The sequence below is a fragment of the Symphalangus syndactylus genome, chromosome 21 (genome assembly GCF_028878055.3).
Source record: "Symphalangus syndactylus isolate Jambi chromosome 21, NHGRI_mSymSyn1-v2.1_pri, whole genome shotgun sequence".
NCBI classification, from domain to species: Eukaryota; Metazoa; Chordata; class Mammalia; order Primates; family Hylobatidae; genus Symphalangus; species Symphalangus syndactylus.
In genome coordinates, this window is record NC_072443.2 from 29068219 (window position 1) to 29095551 (window position 27333).

General features: G+C 34.7%; 1 long non-coding RNA gene across 1 annotated transcript in view; it reads right to left on the reverse strand.

Annotated features, from left to right (window-relative positions):
- Positions 1 to 6515, reverse strand: part of LOC129471524 (uncharacterized) — a 43171-nt gene extending 36656 nt beyond the window's left edge. Inside the window, exon 1 of the long non-coding RNA XR_008653620.2 lies at positions 6439 to 6515. This is a non-coding gene — a long non-coding RNA (uncharacterized lncRNA). The remainder of the gene's footprint in view (positions 1 to 6438) is intronic.
- Positions 6516 to 27333: the final 20818 nt, after the last annotated feature.

Sequence of the window (27333 nt, forward strand, 5' to 3'; positions counted from 1 at the left end):
TGCTAATTTTCTATATTTTTTGTAGAGATGGGGTTTTGTCAAGCTGCCTAGGCTGGCATTGAACTCCTGGCTCAAGCAACCTGTCAAGAAGTCATTACTAAACACAAAAAACAATTTTCAGAAATTTGCTACCTATACTCCTCGTCAAGAAAAAAATAATAAAATCAGCCAATTTTAGATTGGAATTAATATTCATACCTGAGAAATAGAGATATTATAGTAAGAGACATAGAAGTGAACACTAAATTCATTCTATAAAAATATAGACACTTAACTCAAAAAATATTCTTTAAACAAATAAAATCCCACTGAATATATATTGAGTGCTTACTATGTTCCAGGCATTACTCTGAATAATTGGAATTGAGCAGAGAAAAGGAACAAACAGAAATATTTGTGTGCGTGAAGCTGACCCATTTAGACATAAAATTACCGAATAACAAGAGAATTATGACTGCAAAACTAGATTTGAATTCTATAATCCTAGAAAATTCAAAATCAATTGTTTAAGTGATAAGAGCCAGAATATAAGGATAGGAAAGCTGAGATGTGTCAAAAGTGCTAAATTCTTCTCTTTCATGGCATGGCTTCAATTGTTTCCAATTATAAACATGTTCTTTTAAAAATATAACTCAAAAATTGTAATTATTTTCATAATTTTTTCCTTAAGGAGAATTTCTTTTAAATCCTCTGTTGTAAATTTATTTGAGATTCAGCAATTCTTTGAATTTTATTTTAGTATCTTTTGCTTATTGACTTCAAGTAAAAGTAAAATCAATCTTATTTTATTTTTCAAAGTTTCTACAGTACCGTTCAATAGTTCTAAAGTTATTTTTCTATTATTTATCTGAATTATGTCTTATATAATGTTTGCCTAGAATAATGAGGTTTATTTTCAAATAGTGGGATTGCTTTTTTCTTAATTTTATTTTGTACATTTCTGTACTGTTTAAATTCTCTACAACGAGCATAAATTATTTTTATAAATAACAATATAACTTTTTTTCTCAGAAGGCAAGTTATTACTGGGTGGTGAGAATATGAATGATGTTAATTTTCTTCTTTGTCTTTTTCTTTAGTTTGAAAAAAAAAGATGTAAATAAAGTAACAGTGTAAAACACTGAGTAACATTAAATGTGACAATGTTTTAAAAAATGGAGTAACAGGCAGTCTGATAGATAAATAAGCTTCTGGAGGACAGAGGTGTACCCACCAGGAACTACCACAAAGGATGTAAGGGCATTCTCCCCATCGCTTTTCAGCACTGAATTAGGTCAGAGTTAGAGATCTTTGAGAAATAGTTTTGCTCTTTGAGGAGTGGTGATGGACAGAAAATCTGCATGGGGAACAAAGGTTGCTGGATCTGTCTGTCTGCCTTGCTCCAAGAGCTACATGTGCACTATTAGCCACTGTCACCCAAATGGTCTGTATTGCCTCTGTTTTGGTAATAGGATCCTAATTCTGAACTAGTGAACCAGACTAATACCTGAGCTGCTTTTTTTTTTAAATCCCTGGAAAGGGAAGCAAATCATTTCCTTTAAAATATTATTGAATATGCCTAAACTATACTGACTAGGAATTTCTGTTCATTCCTTGCTGAGATAAGCTAATGGCTACATGTTAAACTTTCCAGGAAATAGTTACACGGAAACCGGGAATGAGTCCAGGTTCCCTTTCATTGTTTTTGTCAACCAATAGCACAAATCCTCTTGAAACCTGCAGCTTATCATGCTCATTATCTAAAGTGGAACAAAAATTGCCATTAGTGTTCCAGAGGGGGCCTTGGGTGAGAAGGTGGAGAGATGAGAAGCTTTAAAATATGGAACACTTAGTTCAGGCTGGGAAAGTGTCTGAAGTAAAGTTTTTTTAAAATAATCATAGTAGAAAATAGATTGCATATTTTCGTAAAGTAAATTGCCTGGGCAAGATATAAATTTAAAAGAGAGTAGTTCTTGTTACCTTCACAATGTGCCCCGTGTTATGAATATACCTGCTGTCAGATTCTGTCTATTCATGAATAGCAATGCTTCAAATTCTATGGCCATAAGATTTCTTTGAAAACAATAGAGAAAGTCATCAATTAGCAGCACAAAAGGAAAAAACAGAAAGAGAAAGAGATTCCTTGTTCAGCAGGGATGCCTTTTAATGCTTTCTTGTCAGACTTCTATGGCTCCATGCGCTCTGTCAGTTACTTTAGGTCTCAGACATGGAACGTTTCTTTCAAAAGGTCACCCCTACATGGCATTTTCCCCCGTTTAATTTTAGAAATTCTAACCCCAGTAAGTTTAACCATCTAGGAGCCTGAGAGCAACAACGTATTTCAGTGCTGCTGAAACTGGAGTTGGATTAAATACAGGCCTCATGGATGTTTTCCATATGACATCTTTGTAGCTGCAACAGCCAACTCAAAAATCATCAGCTTTCAAGGTGCTGAGCTTTGCAAAGCATCAAGAAAATTGAAAAGCACAACATTATTAGATTTTTAAACTATAGTCAAAGTATAACCTATTAAACGTAATGAATTTTCAACCAATAAAAGGTCAACAATATCTCTTGAGTCATGAGTACATGTTTAACCCTGAAGCGCTACACAATATGATCTGGACAATTTGCAGAGTAACCACAGTCTGGGAGATGCATGCCTGCTAGAAAGTCACCTTTCAAGTCATTGTTTGTCTTTGCCTTTATGGAGAAGGTGAAATACACTTCAAAGCTTTAAACACATTCTCAGAATTTAGGGACTTGCCACCATTTAGAAACTGTTTGAGGACAATGAAGGTTGAAAGGCTTCAGCCTACAAAGTCCCTCGGGATTTGAGATTAAAGCTGAGGCCAGTTCAAGAAATCTGCAGCCAATGGTAGCTCAATACATAGGAGAAATGGACAGCTAGCCTTTGTTATCATTTGAGGCAGAAAAAAAGGATTCCTACCCATGATGATTTCATCATTAAGTCTAAATAGGGCCTAACAACACCATCATTAGTGCACCCTTTCAGTACCTTAGTGTGCCTGCATGTGGGGTGTGGGCATGTGTGTTAAAATTAATAGGTAAAATTGGTGATGGGGTGGAAATAAGTACATCAATAAAAAAATGTAATTAAATTCATTAAGTGTTTATAAGGTAAAATCTATGTGTCCTATACAAGGGCCCATGCTACATTGCTTCATACTGGAGACAGTGAAATATAGTGATATTTATGATAGATTTTTAAAGATCTTACAATTTAAAGAACTATAAATTGATTTTTTTCTTTTAGAAAGAATATAAATTGAGAGCTAAAATTTGTATTCAATAAGCAAAACAAATACTCATTTATGCGTTAGCTCTCTTAGTACGTGAAAGAAAGAAAACTAAAGAAGAAAAAGGACAGAAGGGTTCAGAAAGAATGAAAAAGGGAAGGCAAACGTTGAGGAAAGATACACATGGAGAGAAGTTAACACACAAGACAAATAAAAACATGTAAGAAGGGAGGAATACTATATGAGAAAATCAGAGGAAGAGAAAAGAGAAATGGAAAAGACAAAACAGGCAAAAAACTAAAAACAAAGGAGAAAAACTCAGAATGATGGGGAAGACAGAGGTAAAAGAAAAGAGATTCCAGAATTTTTTAAAGTACCATAAAAAAGCAGAAGAAAAGTGAGACTGAAATACAGACACTGGCTGAGGTAGAAGGAATACAGATAAGTATCACAGATTCTGAAGTATTAGGTAGAGATAAACTGTTCGTGTCCTGTTCTGCTGCTCTTGTCTCTGGCAAATTTAGACAACATGATTAATTCTCTTTGAAGACCTGAGAGAGCATTTGTCATAGCCCAGAAGAACCCCTCTGAGTATATAGCCACATTAGCCAAGTAAAAAGAAACATTTTCTCAGACTTGCCAAGGTATGACTGGTGAAATTACACTCTAGAGGATATTCCACCAAAAAAAAAAAAAAAAAAAAAATCTAGATTTTGGCTGAGAGATTTCCAAGTGATAATTCAAGCAAGGTTTTCAGAAGACTTCCTGAATATGCAAATCTCCATATCATATTTCTCAACTGTGGCACTGTTGACATTTCAAGCCGGATAATTCCTTCTGTGCTAGGGTTGTCTGTGTATTGTAGGATTTTAGCAGAATCCCTGACCTCTCTTTACTAGATACCAGCTGCACCTGCCTGTAGCTACAATCAAAACCAGACATTGCCAACTGTCCCCTGGGGAGTCTGGGTGGAGTGCAAATTCACGCTGTGGAGCGCCACTGCTCTAATGCATTAACATTAATGAGTTTGCACAATTAGATAGCAAAGAGTAGGAAATAGGTATTTCCTGGGTAAGGTGCGATGCTGCACAGAAATTAACCGTATTGAGTCCAACGCCTTAACCACTCAGCCATCACAGCCACAGAAATTAACCATATCTAAATTATAGTTAGTCCCAATTTCCTCTCACCCACCTTCACAAATCCATAATGTTAGCTTAGTTCTATACACCCCTTCTAGGAGACGTGGGACCATTGGTCTAACCAGAGTTTGGAGGGAGTCCCCAGAGCACCAACTATAATCAGGACAGTCGGCTGGGTGCTTCCTATCAACTCTGGATTGAGGGCGGTGGCCACAGCATCAAATGGGCCAACACATATACTGAATGACAAATGCTTTAGAGTCAGATTAACTATAGTACAGGATGGGGGCATGATTTTCTGGCACAGAATCTTCCACGAGGGTGCCATTTTCCTCTCTCAGGCTTTCTGTTTGAAAACCCTCAGAGAATATTAAAAACTTCATTTTTAGCAGGTGCCTGGCTTTGCTGAGTTCAATTAAGTTGCACAGTTTCTAAATTACCCCCCAGATATTAGCCATAGGCTATTGAGACACAAGTCAGGCAGGACACAGGCCAGGGTCTAAGAATTCTAGTCAACTCCAGAGAGGAATTTCAACTCCTAAAATGACCCTGGAATTTTGCCATGAGCAGGTCTTTGAGTTCAGCTATTTTATTTAGATCGCGCTATGATGAGGCATAGCCATAAGGACATTGCTATGTTATCTTTCATATGTAATTTTCTTGCTTATGATGCCAGCTTTCAGTCAGCCTTTACCCCATGGTTTTTTGTTTGTTTGTTTGTTTTTATTTTTATTGTTTTGGTATACAGATCTCTTTTCAATACAACATTTTATTATGCAGAAAATAAACTTAACTACTCAGATAACTCTGTTTATATTTGTTAGCAGACAAAAAAAGTGTGAGAAATATACATATTAGATTAGAAAAATAGAAACTATACCCAAACGATAGAAAATGAAAAGTGAAAATCTGTCTCTCCTTACACTCCCTCAGCCTTTTCCTCAAGAGAAATCATTCTCTGCAGTTTCAAGTGACTCTGGGCATGAAGAATCACCATAACTGAATACACACATATATTCACTGTCCACTAATGATGAGGCTTTGGATATGCAGCATATTGTTAGAAAATAAATATCAGTTATGATTTCACATAGAAAGATTTTATATTAAGCATCCTGTTCTCCACTTTTATGAAAATCTGTTTTAGAGATTATCCCATCTGTTTTTATAGTGACCTAGATCAGTCTTTTGAGGACTGTTCCACATGAAATTGTGTGGATATGTAACTCTAATCTGTACGCTATTGAAAGCAACTTTAGGTTTTTGTTGTTGTTGATGATGATTTTGATACTACACAGAAAGATACAAAGATACTCTTGTACATAAATCTTAGTAAACTTTTGCAAATGTATCCATAGGAAACATTTTCTAATGATTTTAGAAGTGTATTATCTCTAGACTTTCTCCTGGAATCATTCATTCTGGGAGAAGTTTCAAAATGGTCTCTCATCTAGTCAAAAAGTACATATTTGAATAAGAAAAGACCACACACATATTACATGTTTCCATTTATATAAAACGTCCAGAATAGGCAAATCTATACAGACAGAAAGTAGACTAAAGGCTGCCAAAGACCTGTATAGAAAGGGAAATGGGGAGTGATTGAAAATGGAAATAACCTTCTTTCGGGCGTGATAAAAATGTTCTGGTATTAGATAGTAGTGATGATCACACGACTGCAATATATTATACTACAAACCACTTCATTCACTTTAAAAGTGTAAAATTCATGATATGTAAATCATGCCTTAATAAAGCTAATATTAAAACTATGTATGTGTACATGTAATTTCTACATAAACAAGCAACTATTTTTGTATATGAATATTAATAAGAACAAAGTTGGAAATCTCTACCCAGTTGGGCCTGGACTGACCCAGAGAAAAAAGTGATATTGACCTTGGGTACAAAAGAGGCCAGACTACATTCTAGGACCCAGATACTTTTTCAGTATTTGAAGCGTATCTCTAGCTACATATGGATGCTAATTATATTTTCTGAACCAATACTCAGAGATTTTATGTAACTAGTACAAGTTCACTTGTAATCAGACTTACAGTTAGACAGAATGCTTGAGAGCGTGTCTGTTCTGGGAAGCTGAGAAGTGAAGTTTCAACACATGCATAGAGCTAGTATTATCCTGAAAGTTGGAAATAAGAAACAGCAGTTCAAACAAATACTAAATTACTTCTTATTATGTATTCATTTGGAAATTATCTATTTCACTTACAAGGGCCAATTGAAATACAGAAATGTTAAAATAAAAGCTGCCAAGTCACAGAAGGCAACCACAAAGAGGAGGTTAAACATCAGAATTAAAGCATATATTTATATATATTTAATTATATATATATATACGATTACTCTAGAAAGAATTTTAAAGAAGTTTTTTTTTTTTTCACTATTGCCATGAGACTCTTTGTTTGACAGTCATCTGATTTACATAAAATCAAATCTGGAAACTGAAAAGAAAGAGATAATTATATGCAATTAGTTTGCCATGGAAGGTGGTTCCTATTACTAAATGGATTTACGTTTCTTTTTTCTTTCCCAATTATCACCACCTGAAAAGAAAAAGAAAAGTCCCTTACATTAACATTCTTGTGTAACCACATTTATTATTTGGGGATAAAGGAAGGATCCTCTTTTAAGTTTCACTCTCCGCTAATGATGAGGCTTTGAATATGCAGTATATTGTTAGAAAATAAAAATCAATTCATTTAATCCTACAGGTTTATGTGTTGATTTGGATCCAAGTGTGTTCTTTTCAGACCAAATACTTAGTTCTAAAAGTTTTATGCTTTCTGACTGCAGGATGATATAAGCATCAATGGGTTTTTGCCTTATTCTGTAATGGTCTGACATTTTTCCAGACCAGAAAAAATTATGTAAATCAGAGAAAAAGAGAAATCTACTATGTGCTTTATGGAAATTTGAAGAACAAAAGAAGAAACAATGAGAGAATAACCTGAGAAAGGTGAGTTGGCTGTTATTACAATTTTAAAAGGAAATTTTTAAACACATTGGAATCTAAGGTGTGTATCTAATAATCTGACCTAGATCAGTCTATAAATTACATACACACATATACACATAATTTTAGGGGTTTTCTTCTTGCTCATTGGATTTGGATTAAATATAAACTGTAACTATATATAATATATATTATATCTTATATATAATATGTATGTAACTGTATATAATAATATAGTTATATTTAACTATATATAATAATATATATAATGTAACTATATTATATATATAGTTGTATATTTATATTTGTTAGAATACCAGCCTTATAAATAAGGTGTATATATAAGGTGTGTGTGTGTGTATATATATGTATACGTATATACACACACAGGTATCTATGTGTGTGGAGAGAGCATTTGAGTGAGAGCAAGAATGCTGAGTTGGCTTTATTCACAAGGGAGAAAAGATGTAGAGCAAGTGCAAAATTCTAGAATATGTTATTAAAAGATTTTCTCACTACCTTTAAACCAATGTAACTCACATATTATACACCATAATTTATATAAAAATTAAAATTATACCTGTCACCTACATTTCAATGGTTTGAGTCGGAAATCTGCTCTTTACTTTTTAGATAGTAAAACATTATACTTACATGGAATTACCTGAATTCAAACATCCACCTTCACCTGTTAAGTTTTTATTCCTACCAAAATTGTAATGTTTTAAATACGAAGAGTAAACAGAAAGCCTATAATAAAGGTAGGAGAGTAGCATTCATTTAAAACACTTACTCTGCTCATAGAAAAATTCATTAATTACGAAACTGCTTTGCAAAGATTATGACAACAAGAGAAATGTAGCGTGGCTGACTCCATCTTGCTTCTAGCCTCACAGGCTGGCTGTCTTCACTCATTCCTGGGTATAGGCCAAGCTAAACGTGAGGATTTTAGTTTGTGGCTTAACTTTGAAACAAGGATGATAATAGTCCCTCCCTAAAACTAAACCCCCTCTTGCTCAAGGATTTAGAACTATCTTTATAAAACAAATGGAAGGCCAGGAGATTAAGAGTATAGGAGGGGTCTGAATTCTGCTAAAATGTAGGCATAATTTCTATAATCCCTTACTGCTCAAGAGTCCTGTGGCCAGAGGTCACAAGATTTGTGATTTCCTCAATTGCTTCTGTAGATAACATCACTATTATAGAACCTAAGATTGCTCTTTGAGATGATTTTCAGATCTTTGCACTCTAGCAACAGACTAATCCCATTTGGACCATGACTCACGACTTGCAACTCATCCAGTCCCGTGGCCCCCACCCAAAAGTGAACTCAGCACATAAGGACCATTTTCCACACCCCTATGAGTTCATCCCCAACCAAGCAGCAGCACCCATTCTCTAGCCCCCTGCTCAAAAAATTATCCACAAAAACCTTAGCCTCTGAGTTCTCAGGGAGACTAATTTGACTAACAATAAACTCCATCTTCCACATGGCAAGCTTTACATTAATTAATTTTTTTTTTTTTTTCCTGCAGTACTACTGGCTCACTGAATTGCTTTTGTCTATGCCGTGACCGGGAAAAGCCCATCAAGTGATTATATTTACAATTAAAAGAATAGATTGAATAAAATATTGATTTTCCTATTCACGAAGAAGCAATGAGAAAAGGTAAGTTATATATTTTTAAAAAAGTTAGTCTTTTAAAGGCTTTTCTCATGATCAGAACCGGAAAAACCATAGAAATGGTTTTGAACATTATGCTTTTCCATGGATGAAATAATTCCCAAGGACATCCCTTGCCATGGAATCAGGTCCAGAGAGGGAAGAGGAAGAGAAATGAATTCTTCAGGCTCGGCTTCCCAGCCACCTTGTCTATGAAATGAACTTTCTTTTCTAAGAAAAGCCTAAAGGATTTCATCCTTCCAGCTACTCCATAGTTGAAGCAGGATTACTAATCTAGCTGATTTACACCCACCACTAAATTATCTATAAGAGAGAAATTTTTCCCCTTTGCATTAGTCTCAAATTTATATGTATATATACACATTCACATAAACTTAAAAACATATATATATATGCATGGGTGTGTATATATAAAATTAGTTAAGACTAAAATTTGTAATATGCTTCAGCTTGCAAAGCAATTTCATCATATGTTCTTCCTTCTGATTATCATACAGGGCAGATTATTATCCCTAAACATAAGGAGATGGCCAGGTAATATAACTTGTCTGATGTCACACAGCTACAATGATGGTTCCCCAATGTATACATGTATCAAATCATCATGTTGTATGCCTTGAATATATACAATTTGTATTTGTCAATAAAAGATTTCAAAATTTAAAAATAGAAAAAAGACGTTGCTAGGAACACATAAAAAATACACTTTGTTTTAAACTTTAGTTTTTGTATTATGTAATTATATATATAACACCACTTTGATTTTATTTAACAGATACCACTGATCAGTTAGCAATGGTTACTAAGCAGTTAGTTGAATCAGTTTTTGAACTCAGCCCTAAGTTGGAAATTTCTTTTTGACTGTGATATTTTGAATCACCACTTCTGAATTTCCAGTAAATGTAATAGAATCATCTTGAGCTCAGGCAAAAGATGTTTACTTTCCTTCTTATTGGGTGCAAAGTACATTTGTTATATTTTAATTTGATACATTTTAATGAAGCCAAATTTCAGATACACTTGAAGGATAATATCTGCCAGGAGAGTGAAGATGGAGAATTTGGAGTCATCCAAGAGCTGAGGAAAAGTCTACACTGTAATTCCAATTTATCTATTAAGGTCATTTATTCAGAATCATTCATTTCATTTTTCTATGGGATCATTTCCCTGAGGTGAAGCCCCAGCATGTCAGACCCTCTTAACAACAGAGAACATTATGAATAATAAATGAGACTAGTGAAGAACTTTAACTGAGTGCTATGTAAGTAACATCACCTTAAGAGGAAGAAAAACATTCATGTGGGAATTGAATCTGATTTCTTTTTAGCACCATGTGGTGATCCCCATGTTAATAAAAAGAATGGCTTGATCTTTTTTTAATGGAATAAGATTTTGGTGGAGGTCAAGACAGGCTCACACTGCAGTGAAATCTCTAGAATATTACAACACACACAACACAGTAAAATAAAACTAAAATTCTCAAAAATCTACATTCAAATCCACAAGATCAAAACTGAAAACACTGATAACATTAGGATAGAAATGTAGCAAGGCATATCTTCAAGGTAATTAAATTCCTTTCTTTATGACATAAAAGAGAAAGTATCATTCATGAAATATATACTGAGAAATTTTGGGCTAGAAATGAGGAAAATCTTAATTATTATCAATACATAAAGTCTTGATAATAAACCAAAAAATTAGATCAAGGAGTTGATTTCTTAGTGTGGTTATTTCAAGGAACCTTCTAGTTAACCAATATAGGACTGATTCAAAACATCAAACTTTATGAATAAAGACTTCTCTTTTAATCCAGTCTACTATTGATGGACATTTGGGTTGGTTCCAATTCTTTGCTATTGTGAATAGCACCACAATAAACATACGTGTGCATGTGTCTTTATAGCAGCATGATTTATAACCCTTTGGGTATATACCCGGTAATAAGACTGCTGGGTCAAATAGTATTTCTAGTTCTAGATCCTTGAGGAATCGCCACACTGTCTTCCACAATGGTTGAACTAGTTTACAGTTCCACCAACAGTGTCAAAGTGTTCCTATTTCTCCACATCCTCTCCAGCACCTGTTGTTTCCTGACTTTTTAATGATGGCCATTCTAACTGGTGTGAGATGGTATCTCATTGTGGTTTTGATTAAGAAAATGTGGCACAAATACACCATGGAATACTATGCAGCCATAAAAAAGGATGAGTTCATGTCCTTTGCAGGGACATGGATGAAGCTGGAAACCATCATTCTCAGCAAACTATCACAAGGACAGAAAACCAAACACTGCACATTCTCACTCATAGGTGGGAATTGAACAATGAGAACACTTGGACACAGGAAGGGGAACATCACACACCAGGGCCTGTTGTGGGGTGGGGGAAGGGGGGAGGGATAGCATTAGGAGATATACCTAATGTAAATGATGAGTTAATGGGTGCAGCACACCAACGTGGACATGTATACATATGTAACAAAGCTGCACGTTATGCACATGTACCCTAGAACTTAAAGTAAAATAAAAAAAAAATTTTTTTAAAGACATTTTTTAAGGAGCCTCTAATCCTTTATGGGTCAAGGGCCCATTTAAGAATCTGTGAATTAATCATTAATGTACATAATTGTTAAATTGTTAAATTCTGTGCAATATTTCAAGGAATTTACAGCACCTAGTAAAATCCATTGGAGAAGGCTCCAGAAATCCACATCTTTTTTCTAATGCTTGTGTACTATTCTCCAACCATCCTCCTCCTAAAAATTAGTGAAGAACATCCCAAAAAGTGCCTGGAGGATGGGGGCAATGTAAGGACAGAAAACTAAATGAGGTATACAGTGTTACCAGCACATGCAGATTTGGAATATTAAATACTGAAATAGTAGTGTTCCAAAACACCATTGCCTGGGAGACATTGGATGGTGTTACACAAAAAGTGTCAAGGTATAAGTGGAGAAACTGCTTTCATGTTAGACTAATTGCTACTAAAGGACTTTTAACCTTTTTTCTTCAAACGCACACACATACATACAAAACAGTTGCCAGCAGAAACTCTTTTTCTTATTCTGGAAAGTTAATGAAGACCCCCACCCCCAATGCACATAGATGCAGAGCGCTTAGGTTTCAGTGACAGAGCTATACTGCCGCAGAGTTATTGCTGAAGTTAACAGTTACACTAAAAAAAAAAAATGGTAGAAGTAATAAAGGCCCTAAAGCTGGAAGAAGACATATTACCGTAGACAAGGTGTCATGAGAAAAGAATAAGTCATGAGAAAAGAATAAGTCATAACAGAATGGACAAGATCAACACAGTTAGTGTTCTACTAACCACACTACTGAAGAAATAGTATTACCATACTTTCACTGAGATAATGTATTAGAGACTGATACCAGAATCTGCTATATATCCTTCAGAACGCATTGAATATTATATTTTATGCTATTTGTTTTATAGGCTTACAACATGTTGTATAGTTTTCTTTAAAGAGTAGATTCAGTAATTTTCAGAAAATTATTTTCTCATCATCATTTAAGTCCAGCTAAAGAGTCTTTCAGATTATTGCTATAGTTAGATATCCTTTCTTAAGTGATTCATCTGACTTATACATTCCACATTTTCCTAAATAATTTCTTCATTAAAGTACATTTATTTAGGTCATTCTTTATATGTAAGACTTTACTTTTAAATCTTTTACAATATAAGCCTATGATGTCATAGCTTCATAGCACAAACATAGAATATCTAACAACAATTAACTAGAAAAAAACAGAAGCAACCTAAAAGGATAATTTACATTAACCTCTACTTTTAAAAGCCTATTTTACATCTCCTATAGAATGATTCTTTCCAGTTCCGGACAAAGAACACTGTTAGAGAAGGGGGAAAAAAGTGAGAAAAATGGAAATAGGAGATAAATTGAGGGAAATACGGAAAAGCAAAATAGCATAAAACACCATTCTAGCTAATGCTTTTACTTTACATTTTATCAAATACGCTAATCTGTTGTTTCTCTATTCATGAGTTTTTGTAAAAGTAGCATCATTATTTGGATCTGATCCATTTGAAAATCAAGAAAATCCATGCATATTCTAAAAAAGTTCATGTTTTATAGAATTGTCGAATTTTTTCTATAATCTTCTACAGGTAAAATAAGAAACTAGTGATTTCTAACAGAATTTAATGGGTGAGGATAAAAATTTAAAAGTAAGCTAAAGTCATAGTAATTTAGTGCTAGAAGATCGGTTTTTGTTTTTACTTTTGTACAACTCTATTTGATGGAGAGTGGTTGTTTTCTTCCAGTCCAACATCACTTTTTACTACTTAAGTAATAGGATGTTATCAGATTCTCTCTTAGGGAAATATATTTTGGAAAAAGAAAGTTAGTCTTCTTTCACCTACCCATCTCTCTGAACACATTTGGCCAATCACAATATTTCTTCTTCTGTGATGAGTTAGTTCAAGGTTTGGTACATGAACTCAACAAGAGTAACCCTCAGGACATTTTGACCAGAGCTTTCAGGGAGATGCTCTTTTGCTTAAGCTACTTTGAGTTTAGTTTCTATTGCTTACAACCCAAAGTCTTGAATAATTCATTAGTGTAATGTTTCCTCTATATAAAATTAATACTTTTTGAGTAGTAAACAGTGAGTTGATGAAAAGCAAAGAGATTATTTTAATCATGCATAAATTCTAATACAGTGTATTTTTATTTCCCCAAGAGTTGGTGTATATTAGCAAGACAGATCATTTGGAATTAGAGTATGGTCTATGTTTACAGAATTTTTGTCTTATAAGATTCAGCACACTGAGCCACAACCAAAAAATAAAAAGAATACAAAATGCTTACATGCACGTATGTGAAAATGAGACATAAAAGGAGTGCTGATGGATGGCTGACATCGTGTTTCAAACTGGGAACTTGAATAATCATAACTACCTGCAAGTTCTACCTACAAGTTCTAAGATGTTTTCTGTAAATCTATAAGATAGATCATGTTTGTTTTATTTTTGAATAATAATGAAGCTCTAAAATCTCAAATTAGGTTAAAAATGCATGTAGAATAATTACGATTCATAACAAAACAATAGAAATGAACAAAATATAATACTCTAAATTCTATGAATTAATATGGGTAAACAAATTCATGAATATACACAGTCAAGAATGACAAAACAAAAGGAAATTTTCAACTCTCAGGTAATTGATAACATAAACTATGCATTGGCTTCGATTTCTAACCAAAATACAGCTCATACTTTATCGACAGCTTCAAACGAATTTTTCATTTTTTATTTTGGAAGGAGCAGTCAAATGCTGCCAGCTTGAGCAACTGAATGAATTAGCTTCCTCAGGAAGAAATTATGGAGAACTGCCAAATTCTCAAAATTGATGCTTTAGAAATCAATGAGCATAAGTCAATTTGATGAAAACATTCTTTCTGAACATGAGATCTTCCTCTGTGACCCAGTGATATTTTTAAACACATAGTTGACTTTTACAGATTAAAAAGAGAAAAAAACATTGCTATAATTTCTAGAACATGGCACTAGATTTTGGAATTTCTCCATTTTAATAAAACTAAATAAATAGTTAATGACAAACATAATAAGGGTAGTATTATCAAAACCCAAAAAAAACCTTCGAAAAGTATAGTACGTTCAATACTTGTAATCTCATTCAGTCTAATTCAAGGGAGCTTCAAAGTAAGTGTTGACACTATTTTACCCCAATGGAAAACAAGTCTTACAGTGCCTTTTGCATTAACCCTTTTAGAAAATAACAAATTACCCTGATGCTGTGACCTAGGTGAAGATTGGACAAAAATGACTTCATGTAACTAAAAGGAAATTTCCTGTTCAGAATTCAATCGACATACAATGATAGGTCCACCTTAAAATTTGGCTTCAGGAAGTGTTACACAGCTATGGGTTCAATAGAAGCCCAAACCCCAGCATTACCATGTACCCATGTAACAAACATGCACATGTACCCCCTGAATCTAAAACAATATACATAAATAAATAAATAAACAAATAAATAAATACAATTAACAGATGAAATTAAGAGAGAAAAAGGAAAATGTTATTCAGAAAAGCCTGGCTTCTAAAACAAAATAAAATAATTTACATAAAGAAATTTAAATGTAGTAGGTACTTGTAAGTCTTTTATGTTCTTAAAATATTCAGGCCAGGTGCAGTGGCTCAAGTCTATAAGCCCAGCAGTTTGGGAGGCCGAGGCAAGAGGATCACTTGAGTTCAGGAGTTTGAGAACAGCCTGGCCAACATGGTGAAGCTCCTCCTCTACTAAAAATATAAAAATTAGTCAGGCATGGTGGCACCTGCCTGTAGCCCTAGGTACTCGGGAGGTGGAGACAGGAGAACTGCTTGAAACCAGGAGGCAGAGATTGCAGTGAGCCAAGATCTTGCCACTATACTTCAGCCTATGAAACAGAGTAAGACTCTGTTTCAAACAAAATATAAAATAAAATAAAAAATAAACTAATCAAACAGGATCATTAATTTTGGGAATCCCAAAGGCCTAAACCAGTTGTTCTCAACCCCAGCTGCATATTAGAATCACCTAGAGAAATTTATAGGATTATAGATTCCTTAGGCTTACCACCATAGGCATCCTGAGATTCTGCTACAATAGGCGTAGTCTGGGACTCAGGCATCTGAAAAATTTTTAAAAATTTTTTTAAAGGTTCCCAGATAATTTTAACATGTAGCCATGACGAAGAAACACTGGCCAAGACAGATACATAGTATGTAGGTACCCACACATTTTATTGCATGAATGAAGAAGTGAATAAATCAATCAAAATAGAGCAGTAATTTACTTTTACTTAGAACTGTTCTCTCTCTAGGTCATTTGCTCCTAAACATATGTCACTGCGCACAACTCAACTTAAATTTGACCCTATTGTTTCCTAATAGTCCACAATTATGCAGCATCTTTTAACCTGGCAAGGTAATATGTTTTTAAATAGTTCTTCTGCACACCTTGATTCGGACCATCTTATGTCTGCCAATGTGAGACACTTAAAACACTAATACCATGAATATATCTCTACTTCACAAAAGACAAAGGGAAAGTATTGAAACTACTGTCCTCTACATGCTTGAGAAATAATGACTTTTCTCTGAAGATATTATAATTAGGTAATTTCAATTTAAGAAATGTAAAGACTATTTTGTGGGGAAGAGGTGCTTTAAAAGAAAGAAAATTATCACTGTTTTAAAATTATTAAATCTTTGAATACAATGACCACAGTTTATATGTACACAGGAGATATTCAATAAATATTTGCTAAAGTTAAGAATAAAGGAACCAAATCTTTCAAAAGGAAAATTCTCTAGATCTAATCTAGATTTTTTAAAAAGTATAGAACTAAAATATGCAAATTTTTCCACTCAAAAATATACTATGTATATACATTAATATACTAATTTACATAAAATATGTATGTAATATTTTAGAAAAAAAGATGTTAAATAGAACTGACAGCAGCAAGAAATTCATTATTATGCTACAATATTGTCTTGGTGCTTTTTTTCTCCCTCTCTTAGATGGATAACAAGTCACCAAATATGATGTCATAGTTTATGATGTCTTGTATATTGCAAGTCACCAAAATATGCCCTGATCAGCTACCTCCATCCATTTTACCTTTGTGCTGAAAATGTGGGATAGTTTTTTGTCTTTCCTGTCAACTGAATGTACAATAACCGCCCAATATTATGAAACATGTTCACCTTCTTAGGACTACAGTCATTTCAAAAATATTAAAAGATCACACAATATATGCAGTTTCAAATTAGAGCCAGGTTAGCCAGTTACTATAGTTACTAAATCCCCAAAAGAAATGCATGCAAGCACATAGACAGTGTGTGTGTGTGTGTGTGTGTGTGTTTGTGTGTGTGTTCACGTGTGTAGAATACTGATATGATTTGTCTGTGTCCCCACCCAAATCTCATCTTGAATTGTAATCCCCATAATCCCCACATGTCTAGGTAGAGACCTGGTGGGAGGTGATTGAATCATTGAGGCAGTTTCCCCCATGCTGTTCTTGTGACAGTGAGTGAATTCTCATGAGATCTAATAGTTTTATAAGGGGCTCTTAACCTTTCCATATTCACTCTGTCTCTCACCTGCTACCATGTAAGATGTGCCTTCCACCTTCCACCAGGATTGTAAGTTTCTTGAGGCCTCTCCAGCCATTCGGAACTGTGAGTCAATTAAACCTCTTTTCTTTTAAATTACCCAGGCTCAGGTAGTTCTTTTATAGTAGTGTGAAAACCGACTAATATTATACAAATACGAATCATTTTAGTTTTAAAACTTTGAGAAACGGAAGAATTATATAAACTAGAACAATGGTGCTTAGTAATGAAATGAAATACAGAGACTGTAGATGCAACTATATGATGCACTTGTGGGCTTATTTACCTAACTTCATTTGTAAACTCTCTACATTTATAAGGAAATCCTTCCAGTATAACTAGGGAAAATGAAATATTTAAATTTCAAAAGTAAAACATTAAATCTCTCTACGAATCTCAAATATTAAAAATATCTTCGGTGATACCTCGATGTGCAAATCCCCTAGAGTACATTCCTTTTCTATGGATATGATGTCAGCTCTATTAAAAAACAAACAAGCCATTCATGTTAATAACACAAAAAGCAGGCCTTTTCTATTTTAAATTATTTGAAGATATATGTGTATATACATGTGCACATGTGTGTATTCAAAAGCTTTTGTTATCTGTGATGGTTAATATTAGGTGTCAACTTGATTGTATTGAGGGATGCCCAAATGGCTGGAAAAGTATTGTTTCTGGGTGTGTCTGTGAGGGTGTTGCAAGAGGAGACTGACATTTGAGTTGGTGAAAAGGGAGAGGAAGGTCCATCTTCAATATGGGTGGATACCATGCAATTTGCTACCAGTGTGCCTACAACAAAGCAGGCGAAAGAAGGTGGAATAAGTTTGTTTGCTGAGTCTTCTGGCTCCTTTTTCGTCTTCCTGTGCTGGAAGCTTGCTTCTGCTCCTCCTGCCTTTGGATATCAGATTCCAGGTTCTTCAGCCTTTGAACTCTGGGGCTTGCACCAGCCGCTGCCCAGGGGCTCTTTGCATAGTACTACCTCATTGTGGTTTTAATTTGCATTTCTCTAATGACTACTGTTCTTGAATATCTTTCACAAACTTTTTTGACTCTTCTTTGGTAAAGTGTCTCTCCAAATCTTTTGTCCATTTTTAGCTTCTTTTTTCTTATTATTTAGTTTTAAAATGCTTTTTACGTATTTTAGACACTAACCCTTTATCAGATACTATGTGATTTGAAAATATGTTTTCCAGTCTTCTCGATCTTCTCAATCTCTTAACAGTCAGTGTCTTTTGCAGTGAAAAAGTTTTAATTTTGATAAAGAGAAATTTATCCATTTTTTCCTTGTAAGTATCTTGCCTTTGGGGTATCTAAAAACATATTGACTAACCCCATGTCATAAAAATGTTCTCTTATGTTTTATCTACATGTTTTACAATTTTACATTTAGGCATATCACCCGTTTAAATTAATTCTATATAAAGGCATGAGATATGTATTGAGATTTATATTTTTGCATGTATATTTCTAGTTGCACTGCATAATTTTTTGAAAACATCATTTTTTTCATTGTCTTTCCATTTTTGTCAAATAGCAATCAATCTTATTTGTATACATCTATTTTGGTACTCTATTCTCTTCCATTGATCTATTTGTCCATTCTTCTGCCAATACAACACTATTTTGGGTGCTGTAAATTTAGCGTGAATCTTAAAATTAGATAGAGTGGATCCCCAAACTTTGTGATTTTTTAAAAGAATTTTGTCTCTACCAGTTCCTTCTCCTGTCCAAAGAAAGAAATGTTATATCAGCTTTTTAACATCTAATTCTTGGCATCATTTTGATTGGAATTGCTTTCAACATAGATCAATCTGGGTAAACAGTACATCTGAACAATACTAATTCTTTCAGTCCAAAAAGAGGATACATCTCTTCCTTTGATGGCACATGAGAAGGAATGTGAGTTGGTATTAAGACCTAAGAGAAGCCCCCAGTTGACTACCAACAAGGAAACCTTGGGCCAAAACTCACAAGAAAGTAAATTTGACCAATGACATGAATGAGCTTGAAAGTGGATTCATCCATACAGCCTGCAGATGAGAGAACAACCCAGACTGCACCTTAATTTTGGCCTTCTGAGAGACTGTCTAGGCAGAGAACCCCGAATGTCAGAATGTTTACCTGCAAAATTGTTACGTAATTAATGTGTTTTGTTTTAAGTCACTATTTTTGCTGTTATTTGCAAAACTACAGTGAAAAACTAATACAATACCTTTGTATAATCCCTTCTTCTTGAGTGTGAGTTGGACCTAGTTACTGACTTCTAATGAATACACCACATCAAAAGGGATGGATATCAATTCCATAATTAGGTTATAAATGACTCTGGCTTTCACCCTGCTGAAAATCTCTCACTATTGCCTGCTCCACTTGCATGTTTTAATGAAGCAAGCTGCCATGGTACAGAGGCCAATGTGTGAAGGAACTGAGGGCAGCCTCTGGTTAATAGCCTGTAAGTAATTGAGAACCTGACAGTAACTGCCCATGAGTAACTGAACTCTGATGAGAACTATGTGAGCTTTCCCAGTTGAGCCTTCACATGAGACTCCAACCTGGATAACACAAAAAGATATTCACACCCTGAATCTTGAAACCTATTAATATGTAAACCTACAAAGCAAAAGGGTCTCTGTGTGATTAAAGTTAAGGACTACTATGGTTTGAATGTAAATGTCCCTCCAAAATTTTTATGTTAGAACTTCAACCCCAAGAAGATCGTATTAAGAGGTGGGGCTTTTGGGAGGTGACTAGGTCATGAGGGATCTGCCTTCACCAATGGGATTAGTTCCTTTATAAAGGAGACCTTTGAAAGCTGCCTGGGACTTCCGTTTCTTTTTCCATGTGAGGACACAGCATTTGTCCCTTTTTGCTTTTCTGTTCTTCCACAGTGTGAGGACACATCGTTTGTCTTCTTCTCTGGAGGATGCAGCAACAAGGTGCCATCTTGGAAGCATCTTGGATCCAAGCACCCTGAGAGCAACGCTTCAGCACACACTAAATCTGCCAGCACCTTGATCTTGAACTTTCAAGCCTCCAGAAATGTAAGAAATAAACTTGTATTGTTTATAATTACCAAGTCTGGGGCATTTTGTTATAGCAACCCAAATAGACTAAAACAAAGACCTAAATCTTATCCCAGACTGTTTGGATGGGCTCAGTCTAATCACATGCATCCTTAAAAGTTGAGATCATTTCCTGGCTGCAATCAAAGAGATGTAATGAAAAAAAGAAAGAGGAAGATTTGAAGTGTGAGAGGGACCTGACTCGCTGTTGCTGACTTTGAAGATGACAGAAAGGGACCATGATCCAAAGAATGTAGGCATCCTCTAGAAGCTGGGAACAGCTCTCACCTGACATGAAAAAGAGAAATAGGGACTTCAGTCTTATAATCACAATAACCTGAATTCTGTTAGCACCCTGAGTGAGCAAGAAAATAGTTTTGTACAGGCTCCAAGAAAGAATACAGCCAAAACCATGGTTTTAGCCTAGTGAGACGCCTGTCAGACTTCTGATGTACAGAACTATAAGATAATAAATCTGTATTATTTAAGTTACCAAAGTTGTAGTAATTTTATGACAACAATAGAAAACTAATGTATATGAATCACATATATATGTGTGTGTGTGTGTGTGAGTCTATGTATATGTATATATACACATACACAAATGGGCAGGCACACACACATACACACAATTGTAAACTCCATTATACAATATGATGTTTTTGCTCTCAAGCATTATAAATAGTTTAAGAAACTAAAAAGAATAAAAATAGGGATTATATTTACTCATACATTTATTATTTCTACTGCTCTTCCTTCATTCTTAAATTTTTATGTTTTTATCATTTTTCTCCAGCCAAAAGATATTTAGCTTTTTTTCTTTAGAGAAGGTCTGCTGCCAGTGAATTCCCTTAGTTTTCTTTCATTTAATAAAGTCTTTATTTCACCTTCATTCTTAACAGATGTTTTTACTGGTTATAGAATTCTGGGTTGATAATCATTTGTATTTATCATGTTAAAAATATTGTTTCACTCTCTTGTGGTCTCAAAGACTACTAACTTTTTATTTATCTTTTGTTTTCATCAGTTGATTTTTATGTATATAGAATTTTATTTTTTGCTTATATTGCTAGGGTTCATTGAGGCTCTTGATTCTGTAAATTTTTTATGTCCTTTATTTAATGTTAGATGATTTAAAATAGTATTTCTTTTATTTTTTGCACTGGTCTCTTTCCTGTCTCCTCAATCTTCAATGACATCAGTGTTAGACCTTTTAATATTGTTCCACAAATCTCCAAGACTCAGTTTATTCCTATGCTATTTTTTCTTTCCTATACTATTTGAACAATTTTATTGACATATATTCAAATTCAAAATACACACTCTCTCATATACACTGAGAACTTCTAATAAACTTTTTTTGTTTTTGCATCTTCTTAAGTCTAAAATTGTCATATGATTATTTGTAGTACTTATCTCTTTGCTGAGAACGTTCACCTTTCCATTCATTTCCAGAGGGTTTATCTTACTTCATAGACTAAAATGGTGAGACTAATTCCAAACGTAGGGCCATCTTGGGGTTGGCATATGATAATCATCTTTTCTCTTAAGAGAATTAAGGCTTTTCTGGTTCTTTGTATGTCAAATAATTCTGGAACATTTTACGTATAGTAAGTACTGTAAAAAGCCTCTAGAGAATATTGTTAGTTTGTTTTTTGTGTTAGTATGCAATCAAACCAGTTAGGTTCAGGTTACAATTCCCAAATCACTGCCTTCTGTGAGTTGTGGTTCCAATATCAGTTTAGCTTTTGTAAGCTGCTTTGCAAGCCCACTTCCAATGTGTACCACCCAGGGACAAGTCTGGGACCTGGGCAGTGGTGTACACCATAATTTAATTATCTAAGCATTTCTATGGTGCTTTGTTTCCATTGCACAGTGCAGCCCAGGGATTAGCCCAAGGCTTCATACATAAATTTAAAATATTCAGTTATCTCTTCTCTATAGTATACCTCACACTCTCTGGTTTCCAGGGGCTCGTTTCCTAGACCCTGGCTACAAATTCATTATGTTGTCCACACTGCTTATGACTGAATCATCCTCTGGACAAAGTAGTGAGTAAAAAAGAGAATAAAAATAATGGTATCCCCTTGACACTCTTTAGAACATGTATATTTCTTTTCCAAATTCATCTGTTGAGAGAGAATTTTCTCTCAGAATTTTAAGCACCTATGCAACTGCTGCTGTCGCCCTGCCAACACAGGAGCGCACCTTCATAAATGGGGCTTGCCTCGGGTCAGAGCTAGAGGAGTAAAAAGGGAAAGAAGAATTATGGTAATTTTCTCCTACATGCACATTTTTTATCTCAGAGAAACCCATTCCCCAGTCCTCTACTATGAAAGAGGATTTTTCTTGGAGCTTTCTTTGTCAATGCACAAAGTGAAATTCCATGGTTTAGGGCACCTAAAATCTAAACCCAGAGATATGGGAAAGAGAAACAAAACAAACCAGGAAACATGGTGATGGCTCATGCCTATAATCCCAGTGCTTTGAGAGGCTGCGGGGGGAGGATCACTTGAGGTGAGGTGTTCCAAACCAGCCTGAGTACCATGGCAAAACCCATGTCTCAACAAAACAAAACAAAACAAAACAAATCCAGGAAACTTACCACTGTATTGCCCATTTTTCAGATTTTGATTTCTCTAGTAAATCTGTCTGGTATTACTTACTTTTCAGAGTCATCAGATAGTTGCCTTGTGTAATCTGTCCAGGAATTTTAGTTGTTTTCAGTGGAAGAAATAGGGTGGAGTGGGTTTACTCCTTCTTAGCTCAAACTAGAAATTGCTGTTTTAAGTTGACATTCACATTGCCTACGTTCCTTCACCTCTTTCACTACTCTAAGGTTTCAACTACCAACTTCTTGCTTTGAGGCTCATTTTTTTAGTAATAAATCATATTTTATCATATGACTCCCTAGTACACATCACAATGTTATTTCCATCTTTAATGATGACTATCTCTTAAAAAGAAATGATCCATTTTTTTCTTTCCAAACCTGCTTGGGAAAAGCTAGGCTAGTAAAATTAAACAATTCTTTCACTACAGAACTTCTGAAGCCTTTAATATGTTAATCTGGATTCTAAATTTCTAGAAGTGGAATACAGTGCATTGCAATTTCCAAACCTATTTAACCTGTAAATATTTTTCCCACGAAACTAAAGTTCTTCAAACACAATTTATGAAATAGTCTTACTACTAACTCCACATATCTTACAGTATTTATGTTATTTACCACAAGGTATCTTCCTTCTAAACTTATTAGATGCTATTCTAGGACCAATGCAGGGTGTACCTTTTGTAAATTTGAAGAACTGTTCCAGACCTTTGCTAAAATAATTCTGCTTTTACCAACATTAAACATACGCTGCCACCTAACATTGCCAAGTATTCTGAAGACAATTCCCAGAAAGAATGTATAGAATGGCTTAATTTTAAACATAGCCTATGAATGTTGTAACTAATTCAGTTAAAGATAGGCACATTTACTAGGCTTTATAAAAATAGCCTTAAAATTAAAAGTGCAAAGATTGGAGGATAATGGCATTGTTTTTATCTTTTGAATGAGATAGCAATAAAAAAATTTGGTAACTGATGAATACCAAGGTAATACATAAGAAAATACTTGACCCAATAATTGAGAAACTCAAGAAGAAAGTAATAAAAATCACCATCATATAAAAGAAACTCCATATATGAAATATTATGCCAAATACTTATGGTGCAAATCTGTAGTAGCTTCCACAGTATCCATTCTTTTTTTCTTAAGAATTCTTGATATAGGTTTGAAAATTTTTGCAATTCTGAGGAGGAGCTAAATATATCAGGATATGACAATAATTACATTACAAATGCCTGAATACCAAGATTATTTGAGGGGTGGCCATGGGATTCAAGATGATATTTAATGTCAGGCTCTCTCCTGGGAATGTTTGAACAAAAGTGACCTCTTTGCTCTGAACCATATATTATACAGATGTGAAACAGTGGAACAAATGTAGCTATTTTCTTCCACGAGTGAATAAAGCCAATATACAAAGGAAACCAGAATTTAGAAAAATAATTGCAGAGAAATAGAGCCAATCTTTGATATTACCTTTTGATTTTTTTCAGTGAAGCAAATTGTATTCATTATGTGTTGCTGAATAACAAATTGTCCTAAAATTTATTGCCTTAAAATAATAATAAGCATTTATTATCTCTTATGTTTTCAATAAGTCCAAATTCAGACTGCACACCGTGGGATAACTTATCTGATTCATAATTAGAGGGCCTCAGCTGAAACACTCAAAGGCTTTATGTCTGTGAGCTGGAGTCATTTGAAGTTTATTCACACGTGCATTTGGACGCTGATGCTGGCTGACAGTTGGGGAACTAGCTGGGATCACTGGTTGAAATACCTACACACGGCTTCTCCATGTGGAATAGGCTTTGTCTCACCATGGTAGCTAGGTTCCAAAAGAAAGCACGCAGAGAGAGAGGAGGGAGGTGAGGGAGAGAGGGAGAGAAAGTGGGGGAGAGAAAGAGAGAGAGAGAGAGAGAGAAAGCTATGTTGTCTGTTATGACCTAATCAAAATTCATGCAAGATTTCCTCTGCTTCATTCTGTTGCATCTCTTACTTGGAGAAGTGTATCCACTTTTTAGGGAAAGGAAATATAAACTTCCATATTTCCATGGAAGTGGTCAATATCACGTTATAAGAAGCACATTGTGAGATATACCTAACGTTAAATGACGAGTTAATGGGTGCAGCACACCAACATGGCACATGTATACATATGTAACAAACCTGCACGTTGTGCACATGTACCCTAAAACTTAAAGTATAATAAAAAAAGAAAGGCATTGTGGAGTATGTATTGGCAAGCCCATCTTTTAAAATGATATTCTACAACATAAACCATTAACATACATTTATTGCGTATGCCAATTCGAGTTAGATTATTTGTTGTGTGCACTAAAATACACAATTTGCATCACACTTACATACGTTATTTTCTTTTAATGTGCACATCTCTAGGATAAAGGTACTTTTAGTACGTGTATCAGAGTTCTCCAGAGAATCACAACAAATAGGATGATAAGACAGATAACTGATAGATGATAGATAGATAGATAGATAGATAGATAGATAGATAGATAGATAGATACATACATACATACATACATATATAGATAGATAGATGATGATAGATAGATAGATGATAGATAGATAGATAGATAGATAGATAGATAGATAGATAGATAGATGATAGATAGATAGATGATAGATAGATAGATAGATAGATAGATATAGATAGATGATAGATAGATAGATAGATAGATGATAGATATAGATAGATAGATAGATAGATGATAGATAGATAGATAGATAGATAGATAGATAGATAGATAGATAGATAGATGATAGATAGATAGATATATGTAGATTTTACAGAACTGGCTCGTGTGATTGTGGGAGTTGACAACTCCCAAATCCATAGGGCAGGGCAACAGGCTGTAAACTCAGACAAGAATAATGTTGTAGTCTTGAGTTTGAAATCTACAGAGCAGCTGGCGGGCTAGCAACTCACACAGGAGCTGATGTTATAGTCATGAATTTCAAATCTTTAGGGCAGACCAGTAGGTTGGAGACACAGGCAGGCTTTCTATGTTGTAGCCATGAGTCAGACTTCCTTCTTGGAAGTAAAGTACTCCTTGGAAACCAAGATTTTTCTTAACACTTTTGATTCATTGAATGATGTTCACCCACATTATCAAAGGCAATCTCTTTAGTTAAAATCACTGATTACATATGTTAATCACATTTACAAAATACCTTCACAGCAACATCTAAACTAGTGTTTGACCAAAACACTGAGCAACATAGCCTAGCCAAGATGACACATAAAATTTAACCATCACAGCTTACCCCTTGTTAGCTTGGCACCCACACACATGTACTTAAGCCATACTTAATCTCTAAATAAAGACAATAGTGAATTCATACTTTCAATTAACACGATAGAACTGTCCTGTGTACAAATGAAAACATGCTAGGCAGGGCACAGTGGCTCACGCCTGTAATACCAGCACTTTGAGAGGCTGAGGCAAGTGGATTGCTTGAGCACAGGAGTTTGAGACCAGACTGGGTAACAAGGCAAAACCCCATCTCTACAAAAAAAAAAAAAAAACACGCAAAAAAATAGCTGGGCATGGTAGTACATGCCTGTAGTCTCAGCTACTTGGGAGGCAGGGGGAGAATCACCTGAGCCCAGGAGATCAAGGCTGCAGTCAGCCATGATTGTGCCACTGCACTCCAGCCAGAGCAACAGAGTGAGACACTGTCTATAAAAACAAAAAGCTAACAAACTAACCCTCAGAAGAGGATACAAAGTCCTTCGGTGTCGTTCATTCTTCCTTTGATACTCTGTAATTTAAGTAATATGGTGTAAACTTAAAAATACCTAAAAACTATGATGTAAAGTTAATGTATCTTATGTTATGTGATAAGGGGATAAGAGAAGAAAGAAAACAAATATGTTTGCTTAACAACACACATATACATATTTATAACAAAACAAAATACTCACAAAAATTATAGTCTTCATTTCTGCGATTGGTCATATGGTCATAGTGTTATTTATAATTACTTTCTACTATCAATTTCATTTCCCCTTTGTCCTCAGCCAGCACCTCTACTAGTCATGGTTCTTTGCCTGGTGGGGTAAACTGGTAAACTAAACATTTATTTCTGACACTTTTCACCATTAGTAACTCTGCCTGAATTTCGTTGTTGTAGTCTTCACTAGATTTAATCACAGGGAATGATACTACTAAGAGAAGTGCTAGGGGATATTCTGTATTCCACATACTCATTCTTTCTCACATTGTGTAGTAGCGGTCAATTCTCCCTGGATAAGCAGGATCAGTTACAACAGCCAGTACAGTAATTCCCTTCTTTGCCTGTTGATTCAGAGGCGGGAGGAACCCAAAGTGGCCACGTAGCAATCTTAACTTCCAGTTTAAGGAATAATTGTTGTGTCTCCTGGTGGAAAGAGTCTTCACTTTGAAACTAAGTCCTTCAGCCT